At 31.4% G+C, this 14692-nt stretch overlaps 3 non-coding genes across 3 annotated transcripts; all 3 read left to right on the top strand.

Annotated features, from left to right (window-relative positions):
* Positions 1-1178: 1178 nt before the first annotated feature.
* On the top strand, positions 1179-1261 carry LOC133287207 (small nucleolar RNA R160). The gene has a single exon (XR_009748217.1). It is a non-coding gene; the product is annotated as a small nucleolar RNA R160 (small nucleolar RNA).
* A 432-nt stretch (positions 1262-1693) lies between these two features.
* LOC133287206 (small nucleolar RNA R160) lies at positions 1694-1771 on the top strand. Its single transcript, XR_009748216.1, has one exon. It is a non-coding gene; the product is annotated as a small nucleolar RNA R160 (small nucleolar RNA).
* Positions 1772-13931: 12160 nt separating this feature from the next.
* Positions 13932-14002, top strand: TRNAG-CCC (transfer RNA glycine (anticodon CCC)). Its single transcript has one exon. It is a non-coding gene; the product is annotated as a tRNA-Gly (tRNA).
* The last annotated feature ends 690 nt before the right edge of the window (positions 14003-14692 follow it).

The following is a 14692-nucleotide window of genomic DNA, read 5'->3' as shown; positions in this document are numbered from 1 at the left end:
GAAAATATACTAATGTGTCAGTTGCAGCAGGCTGTGAAAAATAACACAAGAATTATACCTTTCAACACAGGAAGTATTTCACTTAGCACCCAACTTACCAAAATTTTTAATTTATATGCAAGATTGAATAATTACAAAATTAATTCTGAGGACATTTATTACCATGAAATCCTTTCAAATAACCTATTAGCACAGATAATCACAAATCAAAATGAAGTAGGAATTCTGGGTAATTTTCATGGGAGCCCAATAACCTCAAAGTAATCCCAAGCCCAATAACAGGGAAGTTTGCAGCTAATTGCTTGTTTGGTCCAAAAATTTAATTTAATTTTAAAGTAAATCTTATCCCATCTTTAAAGTAAATTTTATTTTCAATCTAATTAAACCATAAAATACTAAACAATTAGAGCCTCCGTTAAAATTTGTAAACATTGTTTGAACTTTGAAGTATTTGTGTCTCCTTCTCAAATAATAAAATTTTATTACTTAATGAAAAAAAATTTCCAAGACTAAAATGATGTTGGTAATAAAAAGCGTATTAATAAAGGGTTATATTTATCTCATTCAACATGAGATAATTTTTTTTTTCTATATACACATAATAAAAGTAGGTTTCATCTCTATTTTTTTTTCTCTTTAATCGTTTGTGATCCCATTTATAATTTTATTTTACTAACATAAAATAACTCATGTCCAATAAGATAAGAAAAAGATTTTGCATTAGCAAATGATTATGATTAAAAACAGTGCTTTGTTTGACCTAAAAACAAAAATAAACAATAAACAATAAACAATAAAACCCTAATACCGTGAACCTCTCGTATATAAGATGAAGCTGCTAACTTTGCAAATGAAGCCAATGAACAAACGTGTAGCCGCCTCTCTACTTGTTCTTTTGTTTTCTTTTCTTTTCTTTGATTCGATCCCAGAAATGATTGCAAACATAATGCACCGTGTAGCCCCTTGCATCTTCGAGTTTAGTTGCAAGGAAAACACGAGATAAGGTTGTCGGGGTGCAAAATTTAATGATGGCAATCAAAGTTTATGCTTTTGGGCGCAGATTCCAGGTTTTTTGTTGCCCAATTTGCTTTTTATTTTAAGGTTGCCAAATGATCTCAATGGATTTGTTGTATAGCACTGTCTATGCAGTTTAATGATTTATACCCTTCAGTGAGCAAAGCAAAATGATGAAGTCTTTTGTATGTCTGAAATTGATGTGGATCTCGTATTTCATACAGGTCTTCAAAGTTCTCTGATTGCTTTGTCATGTGTTGTTTTAATTAAGTTGTTTGGTTCAATAGGTCCTTTACTTTGTTTGTCCCTTTTATTCTTTGGTATTGTTTTGATGATGGGGTTTCAAGTTTTGTTCTTCTTGTTATATGGTTAGCTTTTGTACTGTTTGCTGCAACTTTTTTGCTTTGGTACACACTGACATGGGGCTGTAGAGGGTTGTTGTATATTATACGTTTTTTTTTTCTTACGGCCTGTAGTTGGATGCTTGATATCTATTGGGGATAATGATAGTTTGGTTAGTGCTCTTATTTTCTGTAAAGTTTTTATTTTTTTTGCTCATTTAGATTTTACTCGTGCTGCTGCAAATTCTGGTTTTGTTTCAGCTAGTTTTCCTTTAGAAATAGATGAGGAGAAAAAGAAAGTAAAAGAATATTGAACCCTGGGTTTTTTTAGAAAGCAGAGCAAAGTGATGAGGTTTTAATATCTGAATGTCATGTGGATTTCTTATTCAAATAGCCTTCAAAGTTCTCTGATTGCTTTGCTGGTGTTGCTATTAGGTATTGTCTCATCTACTCATTTTAACTGATGTTTTATTTCACACTATGTTAGGAAGGGAAATTGAATTCTAATGAGAGTAATCAGTGATGTATCACCAATCTTTCAATTCCCCATCTCTTCTTTTAAATTAAAAACTTCTAAACATGGGCAGGAGAGCACTTTCTCACCCTTTGTCTCCCTTCCCACTCTTCACCCTTCTCCCAAAAAAGACAGTACAATTTACACAAGCCAAGTTTTTTCTTATTACTTTAATGAACAGCTTCCGCCTCTTCGAAAATCAAATATTTATCATTAGATGTTCAACTAATGAAAGTTACATTTGCACCCTCCCCCTGATAAATTGGTTACGATTGAGTTAGGTTAGTGGCACAACTTTACATTCACAACAAACTGAACAAAGATCAAGTTGGTGGTTGAGATTCTTAGGGGAAGATCGAGTAAAGTAGTCTGATCTTACTGCCGAAGGAATAAGCAGCTAATTGAATATAAGCACCAAAATTCTTAATCTGATGTACATTAATGTATCAGATTATACGAGCATGGTGCAACATTAATTTATGCTTCCCCTTGTTTCTCCTTTCTTTGTTTGTCTTCGTAAATGACAAGTGAAGCAGAAACGGGGCAGGACATATAGGGTTGCAATTCTCCCTTCTAATTGGCATTAAACATTCTCTAAATTTGTGTCATCAACATCGCTAGGATGTAAGAATTTAGCTCTTATAAATTAAGGAGGCGCTTTCAACTTTTTAATCAATGGTTATAAATGTAGATTTTATCTTTTAAAGGATAATTTTCATTTTAGAGTAACTACATTCAAGAAGTTGCATAGGTAAATCGTGATCAGGGAAATGGCTTCATTTTGTTAATTTATGTTTTACATCGGTAAAAACAACAACTGAGATGGGATGAACATAAGCAACATGAATGTTGTGACATAGACACAAACAACTTAGTTGGAATATAAGACACAGATGAAAAAGACACGACCGAAGATAAAGGCACTGCCAAAAAAGAGAAGGAAATGGCTGGAGGGGAAGAGATGCCTAAATACGATAGCCCTCCAAGATGGAGGGGAAGAGATGCCAAAATACGACAGCGTGCCAAGATCAAAGAAGCTTTGGTGGAGATGCCAAACACTAGACGGTTGCCAGACGTAGAAGAAGTCTCGGCGAAGGTGGCATTGAAAAAAATTGAAGAGAAAGGTAGATATGAGAGACATGAGAAGAAAGGAAGAGAGGAGAGAAAAAATAGAAACAGAGAGAAGAAAAAATGACGGCACTGAAAATTTCTCATGAAAGGTGATATCGCTCTAATACCATGATAGAATTATAGAAAAGAGAATTAAGAGAAAAGATTGTTGTCAATTGTTAATTGATTTGTACATAATTGGAGCTATTAGAAGAGCAAAAGAGGAAATAGAATATTCTAATATACCAAATATTTCAAAATAATATTTCTGTTTTTATTATTTCTAGAATAGAAATATTATTTTTAGAATAATATTTCTATTTCTAGAATAATATTTCTATTTCTAATTATCCCAAAATATTTGTAGAATAGAAATATTAATTTGGGATATTTTGGTATATTGTGATATTATAGAATTTTCTATTTTCTTTTTTGCTCTTCTATATAAGAGCTCCAATTATGTACAAATCAATTACCAATTAATGACATCAAAAATTTTCCTTATTGTTTTCCATAATTCTAATATGGTATTAGAGCGATATCATTTTCCATTAGGGATTTTTGTTGTCGTCATTTTTTTCTTTTATATGTTTCTATTTTCTTCCCCGTTTGTGTCTTTTCTCTCATATCTACCTTTCTCTTCATTTTTTTGGTGCCTCCTGACTTCGTCTACTTCCGACAATTATCTAGTGTTTGCCTCTTCCTCAATATTGTCCAGATTGTCGTCTTGTTCGTATGTGTCGTCTTCTCTGCCCAAGCTTCTTTCGTCTTGGCTCGCGGTCCTATTCTAACACTAGATCAGGCTTCTCCGTTCGAGATCTCTTAGACTTGTTTTGTTTTTTTGGCATCTCTTTCCCTCCGGCCATTTTCTTCTCTTTCTCAATCATATCTTTATCTCTGACTGCATATTTTTCGGTTGTGTCATATCTTCTTTGGTCGCGTCTCTTTTTTCTCTCTCTTTTTTCTCCTTTCCAGATCTAATTTTGTTTGCGTTTTTAGTTTTAAGATCTATGTTGGCTATTGTCGCTGTCATCATGGCTTGTATTCGTTTGTTCTCGCCACCATTTGTTGTGTGGTCTCTGTTTCTGACCACCATTGAAGCTCATTCAAGTTTTACTCTTTTTTTTTTAGATATTCCAATTGGTTTATCGTTTCACAACTAGTCCGATTCAGGGAGGGTCCATTGATTAAGGCTTTAAATCCCTCCCTAAGATGATATTGGGGAAGATCGAACACATGCTTTCATCCCCACCTGCTTAATTCTCTTGCGGTAACTGAGCTATCATCATTTGATATTCAAGCTTTCCTTTGGTTTGTCGTCTGGGACATTTTCAGCACAGGCTTCTTGAGTTATTTTTTATTTGTATTTGTTGTTGGCTTGTATTCTGGTTATTTTTATCTTGTTTCCATTTATTTTTGGTATGGTTTATATTTGCTATTGTTTGTCTCTCCTTTGGTTTCCCATTCAGGAGGAGCATTGTTCATGTTACTGATGTTCATTCCAGCTCAATTGTTTTTGTCGATGTCTATCCCAACACCATTCATGTTGCTTATGTTCTTTCTAGCTCAGTTGTTTTTGTCGATGTCCATCCGGGCATCATTTATATTGCTTATGTTCATTCCAGCTCAGTTGATTTTACCAATGTCCATTACGGCACCGTTTCTTTTTGTCAATGTCCATTTCGGCGCCATTCTAGCACTCTCATTTTAGGAGAAGATTTTTTTTTTATTATTATTATATTTCTTAGTCTTTCTTGTTCAAGATGGGATTTCACCTTGTTCACTCTCCATTTTGAGGGAGAGTATTGAGAATAGAAATATTATTTTTGTATGTTGTGTTATTCTTATATTTATATTTCCTCTTTTCTATATAAGAACTCCAATTATGTACGAATCAATTACCAATATATGACATCACTCTTTTCCTTTATTTCTCTTTTTCATAATTCTAATAGATTCCTCCTACTTTGATATTTAAAACTTCAAGTAATTTGTGACTAAGTCCTTAATTTTGTCTTTTTCTTTTATGTATTTAATCATTTGAACTACTAATAAAATTTGTTTTTAATTAGAAACAAAAAATAATCGTTTGAAGCAGTGGTGATAAACCTGGACCAATCCGGTTTGGTCGACCCGGGAACATGTAAACTGATAATATAACTGGTCCGGGTGAAGTAGAGGATTGGTCAAGCATTGGAATCGGTGCGAATCGATGCAACCTGACCGATTTTGGTGAAAATCGATGACCCGATAGGTTCAACCAGTGACCCGACTCGGTTCATAAAAATTTTTTATAAAGGATATTTTTTTTAAAATTCACAAATGGTTTGTTTTCTTTTCAAATATTTAAGTGATTTGTTGCTTACTGACTTACATAGCTTATGCACTTACAATACTAATATTATCTTGGTTACACACTATGCAAGTATTTTTTATTTAATTTATAGCTAGAGATGTCGTCTAATGGCCCTAAACCACCCGTGTCATAAGCATTATATGTTTGTTAGATTTTTTGTTGGATAATGATGTGTGATTTATTTTTTCATATTAAAATATCTAGAATTTGTATTACTTTTTATGGGTATTTAAGTATGTTTACAGTTTTTTTAATATAGATTATAGATTTGCATATATTTATCGAGTCATGCGGTTAAATCAGTAACCTACTAGTTGAACCAATGACCCAGTACCTTGATCGAGTCAATGACCGAGACAAATTTAATAACATTGGTTTGAAGCATTGGATAATTATTCTGTATTTTACTTGTCAACTAAACCTCATTCTCAATACTCACTTTTTAAGACTTTATAGACTTTTTTTGAAGTTACATAATTATGCAAGTTCAAAACATAAGCTATAGTTATTGTAGTAGGAATTAAGTACTTGTATTCAATTTTTTCATAAAGGACATTTGGTAGAGAGAAATTTTTTTTATGTCTAGAAATCACGATTACCAGAAATATATTTGAAAGGTGAATTTTTGAGGAATGTGAGAAAAAAAATTTAGAAGGGGGAAAATATTATAAAAAATGCTAGGAAAATGAATTATCTCAATTGCACTGCTGGCGTTAGTGGCGCCATCATCGCGCCACAAGCGCGGGAAGAAGAAAGCAACAAATTGGACTTGGCGTCGGCCTCCGCACCACTGCACCACTAGCGTGGGAAGAAGAAGGCAAGAATATGGCCTTAGCACTAGTGGCGCTATGAGAGGTCAAAAACGCATGGTATTTTTGGATGATATTTTAGCTTAAAAATTGTTTAGAAATCAAAATCCTGAAAAATCAGATTTTCGAAAAAAAATTCACAATTCTTGTACCAAACATGAGTAAATAAAATTACCAATCTTAATTTTTTCAAGAATCCAAAATTTTTCCTTATATCAAACTCTCACCTAATTCTTCAAGACGATGAAGGAGAACTATCATGTGTATGCCATCAATATTAAAAATTGAATATATATAAATGAGGGCAGTACATAATGCATGTATTAGACCTTCTACTAATTAATATGCATATCAGCATATATTTCGATGAACCCTTATGATTGAGTGCTCTTTCTTTTCTTTTTATAGATGATTGTGCGCTCTTTAGTGCATCTGACATAACATTAATTTGTAAAATTAGCGAAGATTGGTGGCGTCTTAAGAGATAGTAAATTTTGCTTTTCACGTTTTTAATTTAAAATTAATAACATTTTCATCAAAAATATAAAAGAAAAATTGATTGAAGAGGAATATGTCTAATCAAATGGATTTCTTTGATTTATTTAACAAATAATTAATGTAACCTCTTCCAGATTTATAATTACCAACGCGGACCTTTTTGTAAACTAAAAAAAAAAAAAAATTAGAATGTAAAAATTAGAACTGTAAAAAAAATTTAGATTCAATAATAAAAATATATTCATGACAATACCTGAAAGTTAATACATGGGCAAAATATCATGTGTCTGTCATTAATATTAAGGTTTGAATATATATAAGGAAAATAATTTATAGTAATTAAAAAGTACATGTAGTAAAAAAAAAAATCAATGAAAAGGGATATGTGTAACAAGAGGTACCTATTCTGCATCCTAACTTGGAGCTTATTTGTAAATAAAAAAAATGGACTTAGGATGTTGAAAAAAAAATCTAGTAATAATTTTACTAATTAAAATTCGTAATATATATATATATATATATATATTTCATTTTGATAGAGAAATTGGGAGAAGTGTTTGTTTATCTATGATGCACGGACACTGATACGGGACACGAGACATGAAACGATACGCTGACACGTTAATTCTAAAAAATGTCATATTTCGACACATTAAGACACGTTTTAATATTAAATAATATTTTTAATAAATATAATACAGTTTATATTTAATACATGTAGCAACTCTTAATAAATTAATTACATTGTATTTAGAAATTGTTTTACATATAAATTAAGCTAAGTTAGTTATATATTAAAAAAAATTAAACTATAAAATAAATCAAAATTGAACTGTACGAAAAATATACCAAAAAAAATCAGAACTAAAAAAAGCCCAAAAAAAGAATAAGGAAAGCAACAAATAAGGGAGATAAAAAGTTGAAATTAAAAAGAAACAAAAAACAAAAAACAAAAAGTAGAAAACACACTGTTCAATGTTGTCTTGTTTGCAGAGTCGGTTCAGATCCACTTCCATTTTTCCACTTCGCTTTCACCTTCGTATCCAACTCACTTTCAACGGAACTGTTCTTTTTGGTCAGGCTAGCCTTCAAACGTGTCTCTGGTGCTTGCTCTTTGCTCAAAATATGAGCTTTCAATAGCCTTGTGTTCTTCTTCTCATGCTTGAAGGATGGTATGGTTCCATCGTCGATGTCTACCTCACCGGAGAGTATGGAAATGGAGGTGGGTTGTTGGTACACGAAGAGACGTCGTGGTATTTGCTCTATTCTCCGCCGGGCCGCAAGCAAGACCGTCGTCAAGTTGGTTCCCATTTTTTTTTATTTTAAATTTATTTTAATTTTATAAAAAGTTTAAAATTTTTACATTTCTACTCCTTAAACGTGTCGGATACGGTCAAAATCGCATGTCGAGATAGATAACGTGTCATAAAATATTGACCACGTGTCGGACGTGTGTCTGAACGTATCGGAACGTATCCGTGTCCGACACGTGTCGGACACGCATTTTTCTTAAAAAATGTCGTGTATGTGCTTCGTTGTTGTTTATGGTTGAATTGGTGCGTCTATTCACTATGAAAAACCATTGGCATACCAATATTTTGGCTATTAATCATGACCATTCATTTTCTATAAATATGGGAATTTCATTAACATTCGATTACCAATATTTACTCCGTTGTTGCTTTCCATTTATACATTTATTAATATTATATGAAATAAAATTATCATATATATATATAATATTTTTGCAGCTGTTATACGTGCAACAATCAAATACTTGCCATATATACATACTTGAAAGCATTAAATGCAGGGAATTATAACCATACAAAGGATGCAAGCATTAAATGTGGGAAATCATAACCTATGAAGCACCGACACTTCAAAAATCCTGACGTGTCGTGTTCGACACTACGACATTTCCCGACACTCCAATACTCGTTTCAAAGACTCAAAAAAGTTCAAAAGTTACGTTGCATTGCATTTTGAGTTCTAACTAATAGATTCGTTAGATTACGATTATAATTTTATTGAGTTTAATATAAACATTTGAGATATATTATGTTTCTTTGCAAAATTGATTGGTATTATAAGTTTAGCTTTATTTTTTTGTTAAATTATTGAATACTAAATATAATATACACTACATAAATTAAAAATATTATATAATATCAAAACGTGTCCTAACGTGTCAAAAATTAACAAATTTTAGAATTAAGGTATCGGGGTGTCGTGTCGTGTCGTATCCCGTGTCGGTGTCGGTGCAACATAGATCAAAACCATACACCTGTCGTCTATGTAGCACCGAGACCGACACGGGACACGTGACGCGATACCACACGACACTCCGACACGTTAATTCTAAAAAATGTTAGATTTCGACACGTTAAGACACGTTTTGAAATTAAATAATATTTTTAATTTATGTAATGTATATTATATATAGTGTGTGTGTGTGTGTGAAAAAATATTTCTACAGCCACTTTAGATAAGGTTATATACAGCTACCCAAAAATTACGTCGTTTTGATTAATGAAGAATGTTCTTGTAATTTTAGGTGAATTAATAAAGGGTGTTTCAGTAAAATGCATATGATAAAAAATTAAACAAAATTAAGGAAACACCCTTCATTAATCAAAACGACGTAGTTGTTGGGTAGCTATAGATAACCTTATTTAAATTGGCTGCAGAAATGTTTACCCCTATATATATATATGAGGCAGGATATTCTTACACTGGTGTAAGAGTTAGAACTCTTACACTCAATCTTGATCTTTGATCCACTTGTATCCAATGACTCACATTACTAAAAAATTTGAGCCTTAGATATAAATGGAATTAACGGATAAGATTGAGAGTGTAACTTACACTGGTATAAAATGATCCTGACCCTATATATATATAGGAAAAATTATTTCCACAACAACTTTATATAAGGTTATCTACAGCTACCCAAAAACTACGTCGTTTTGATTAATGAAGGGTGTTTATGTAATTTTAGGTGAATTAATGAAGGGTATTTCAGTAAAATGCATACGATAAAAGAATAAACAAAATTACAGAAATTCCCTTCATTAATTCACCAAAAATTACATAAACACCCTTCATTAATCAAAACGACGTAGTTTTTGGATAGTTGTAGATGGGTTAGGCCGGCCTACAGGAGCCTACGGCTTAGCCTGTATTAGACCAAACTTAACCTATTACACATAGTAAAATAGAACACGTCAAGACTTTTAAAATAACATATTTAGAAAATAGGCTATAGAAATTTTTGTACATATCGGGCCTATAAGCCTACAGGCCGCCTTATCTCACATTATTTGTTTTAAATAAAATAAATAAAATTACTATTTTAATAATTTTGAATAATAAAGCAATATTATTTTAGTTATTCTTTTAGGCTCTATTTAGGAGTTTGGAAGGGAAGGGAATGAAGGAGATCCAAATGGGAGGGAGGGGAAGAAATGGAAGGAAATTGGAGAGTATTCCCTTCCTATTTTGATGACATATTTTTGCCATTTTAACCTTTTTTAAAAATTAATATAATTATTATATTTTACAAATAAAATTAAATTTAAAATTTCGAACAAAATTATTTATATACTTTTCATACTACTAAAAAAGATCATACTATTGACGAAATTTCTACGTTACAAACGACGAAAATTCCATCGAAAAAGTATTTTTCCGTTTCAATACTTTTCGTTGAAAGTTGTAAAAAAAATTATCCGTCGAATTTTTTTACAAATTAAATTTTCTGTCAAAGTTTTCAACGGAATTTACTTTCCGTCAAAAGATTTTACGAAAATAATTTCTTAAATGTTTTTGAAAAAAAAGAATTCGGTCAAAAATTTTGACGAAACATTTTCCGTTCAAAACTTTTGATGAAAATGTGTTCCGATATAAATTTCTATGAAAATTTTTTTTGTCAAAAATTTTGACGGAAATGCTTTTGTCCAAACTTTTGACAAAATTTAGATTTCATAAAAAAATTTGACAGAAATTTTTTTTCGTCAAAATCTTTTACATAAATATTTTTCGTCAAAAATTTATGTTAGAAATGTGTTCCGTCAAATTTTTTGACGGAATTTAGATTCTTTAATGAATTTTGATGAAAAAATTTTTCCAGCAAAATTTTTTACTGAAATGTTTTTCATCAAAAATATTTTATGTCAAAAAATTTCGATTGAAATGTGTCATGTTGAAAATTTTGATGGAAATATTTTTCATGAAAATTTCAACGGATATGTTTTTTTTTCAAAATTTTTGAGGGAAACGATTTGAGAAAATTTAGATTCCGTAAAGAACTTTGACAAAATAAAATTTCCTTCAAATTTTTTTTGATCAAAAATTTCGCTGTAAATGTGTTCCGTTGAAAATTTTGCTGAAAATATTTTTCATTGAAAATTTGGAACGAAATATTTTCAGTAACAAATTTGACGCAATTATTTTCTGTCAAAATGTTTTTATGAAAATGTGTTTCGTCAAAATTTTTGATAGAATTATTTTTCGTTGAAAATTTTGAGAGAAATATTATGGTCTAAAGTTTCGACGGAATTTTGATTCTATCAAGAATTTTGTTTGAAATTTTTTTCCCCTCAAAAATTTATGTAAGTGATTATGACAAAATCTTGTTTCGTCTCTAGGTTCGACGAAAACTTTTTTCGTCCCTATTTTCTACGTAATATGATTTTTGTCAAAAAATTTGACAAATTTTTCCGTCGATATTGTCGGTATTTGAGACTTTTCTAATAGCGTCACATTTAAAAATGATTCACATTTTTATAGTTTTCACATTTTAATGCTAACGGTAGATAAGTAATTTTCAATATTTCTCTCCTTATATCCCCCAAATTGGAGGAGCTTTGATTTTAAGGATGAGAAGGGTTTTGTAAAAATCCCCAATTTTCTCCCTCTATTTTTTTAATCTCACAAACAAGGAAAGGGATTAATTAAACCCTCTCTTTCCTTTCCCTCTTAAAACTAACTCCCAAACAAAGCCTTAATTGTTGAATGTTTAATAGGCTTAAACAGGTTAATAGACCTAAATCAAGGCTTTTATTTTTAAATATAGGTTATGCCATACTTGTAATGTGGGGCATATACAAGCTAACAGGTCAGGCCAGACCCACTATTTTTTATTCAGACCTAGCCTATTTAAGTCAAATTCTAGCCTAATCTAACCTTTTTACACTCATACATGTGGGGTCATGTAAAAAGAAGAAAGAGAAAAAAATATGTGACCCCACATACTTTTATGTGTGTATAGAAAATAAAATTATCTCTTACAACATAAGAAACATTAATCCCTTATATTAATACTCTGTGTAATTATTTTGTACATTCGATTGGTACTCCTGAAGTGTGCAGTGTTACAAAAAAATTTAGGTGGTCTGGATTTATAATGGTCCTCCAATTAAGAGAGTGACACCTGAATTTTTATTTTCTTCTCTCCACCTCGGCCCCACTCAATAAAAAATGCTCCGGGATCACTTAAATAAACCTCGCAGTGTTGCCATTCAAGAGAAGTAAATTCTTGTTATCCTTAGAGACAATTGCTCACACGCCTTGAGCATTATTGACTGGGAAAAATTGCCTTAAGAAAAAGGTATTCGTCGGCTTGGATTCTTCCCTTTACGTTTAATGTTACATTATTTGTTCTCTTTATCAATTTCATACATGATTGCTCTAATATATTTGTGTGTGTGTGATGAAACTACTATATTTAACTTTTTTCATACACTAACATCAACCATAAGATGAAAAAAGAAGCATAGTAAATAAATTGCTTGAAATATTTTTTCATATTTATTTTTTATTTGCAATAGTCGATTTTTATGTTGATGATTTAAATGCTCCATACAAGATCTAAAGACAACAAAATACTTTGAGAAGGAACTTGAAATGAAGTGTTCTATCCGGTGGTCATAAAGATGTCTAAGACTAGCGGGTCGATCTTGGATCTAAGAGCTCTTTCAGTTTCTAAAGGGGTGATGTATGTGCACAATGACAGTAAGCAGAGAGAGTAAATCTCGTACTTATAGACTTTGTCTTCTATTTAAAGAGTTTACTTGTGAGTAGTGATATTTTGAACCTTTAGTGGCTTATGGGGCCCTGATGCTTGGTCTATTCCTGTCACATTAGGATTATTATCAAATAAGATTTCTTTCCTTTATTTCTTAGTTTCCTTTTTATTGTTGCCTTTTTTGGGCCTTCTAGATTATGGGCCCCTAAGATAGGCCCATAACACGAAGAATCTTGAAAAGTAAATTCTTAGTCTCGAATTGTCACGTTGGTAAAATAGGAGCACTTTGTATCTTGCAGATAGCTCTTGTTCTGACCAGCCCAATTGGCTGGCCCAGTGATTTGGGCTCAATATGACGAATCCATACTTGAAGGCTTACCTTAGACTTCCCCCAACAGAGGCAGGTAACCCCTCCCAGAGGACACCATCCCCTACCCCATGCACCATCAGCCATTGTACATTAACAATGGTTGTGATACGTCTTGCCTAAGCAAGACCGGGTTACGATGGTTCTTCTATTCCATCCTTCCTTTCTCTCTTTCTCCGCATTAAATGTCAAACCCCACCTATAAAAATTCTCACTCACTCATAGGGGACACTATTTTATTACTTATATGAGATGTTACTCTATTCATTTGGAGAGCCACTATAATCACTAAACACCTCCCCCTACCATTGTTACACAGCACTTGGAAGATTCATAAGGCCTTGCTCTATACCACTATCACTTAAAACACCATAGATAGATATATATGTGATTCTCTTGATTACTGGACAGCTCAAGTCTATATACGATAAGTTAATTTTGCCAGAAAGATTTATTTTGATACCAACTCAAAAAGACAATAGAATGTAATGAAATATAATCACCGCCATTTCCTTAGTAGTTCTTATATAGTTTTATTTTATCCAAAGGGAGGTAAAGTTAGAATTATTTTCTAATTCTTATAAAGCTCGGTCACAAATGGTTTTGTCTTCACATTTATAAACTCAAAAACAGAAGAAAAAAAACATTGGTATTTGTAAAATTCGATAAATTAATAACTCAGTAGTATATCTATTCAAAAGGCATTGCCAACCTGGTTCTTAAAAAATAAAAAATGAAGATAGCAATGAAAATAAGTTAACACGTGTAATTTGTGCTCATTAATCAAACGAAATTACGGAAGCGAAAAACGAAAAAGACTTCAATTACTATAAGAAAAGAAAAAAGACTTCAATTAGCATCTTAAGTTCCTACAATTCGATATTGACAACAGAAGCGCATCTGGTGTAGTGGTATCATAGTACCCTCCCACGGTACTGACCAGGGTTCGATTCCCTGGATGCGCACATTTGGTTCTTTTTCCGTTTTCCTTGCCTTCAATTTAATATTTTTAGCACATGTAGATATGATTATTTAAAAACCAATAAAAATAATATTAATAAAATCTTAAGTTTAATTTTAGTACTATATTTCTCTTATTTCACATAAGAAAAGTTATTATCTCTGATACATGAGATAATTTTTAATTCTTCTTATGTAATATTAGAAAATAATTTCCCTTAATTTTAATGCATTAATCATTTATTCTTTCACATTGTCATAAAATCATGTATTTTTCACCCTTTTTTCTTTTTGAAAAAAAAATCCTATTTAACAAGTGCAGTTAGAACATGGTTAATCCGCCAGCGCCAAGATAAAAAAAATCCTAATTATGTTTTAAGTTTAATTTTTGGATAAAATATTTCTTCAGTCAATGAAGATAAGTTATCTCCTACGAACACAAAATGACATTATTTTGGGACGAAAATCAAGGTATTTTTGTAATTATAATGTATTACAGGGTTATATTAGTCTTTATCCTTATAATTTTTTAATCTTATAACCTCAAAACGACATCGTTTTAAGCTCATTGGAGATAACTTTATTACCAGTGACTGTAAAATTATTTTTCCCTTAATTTTTATGTACTATTAAGAAAGATTATATTTACCATCATTTTAAGCTTATCAGTCTTATTATTTGTTTGATTATTTTTG

This window comes from Gastrolobium bilobum, unplaced genomic scaffold, assembly GCF_033153095.1.
Source record: "Gastrolobium bilobum isolate Gb01-03AN ecotype WA unplaced genomic scaffold, APGP_CSIRO_Gbil_v1 utg3288, whole genome shotgun sequence".
Classification (NCBI taxonomy): domain Eukaryota; kingdom Viridiplantae; phylum Streptophyta; class Magnoliopsida; order Fabales; family Fabaceae; genus Gastrolobium; species Gastrolobium bilobum.
Note: the sequence above shows the minus strand (reverse complement) of the source record. Positions and strands in the feature narration are given on the sequence as shown.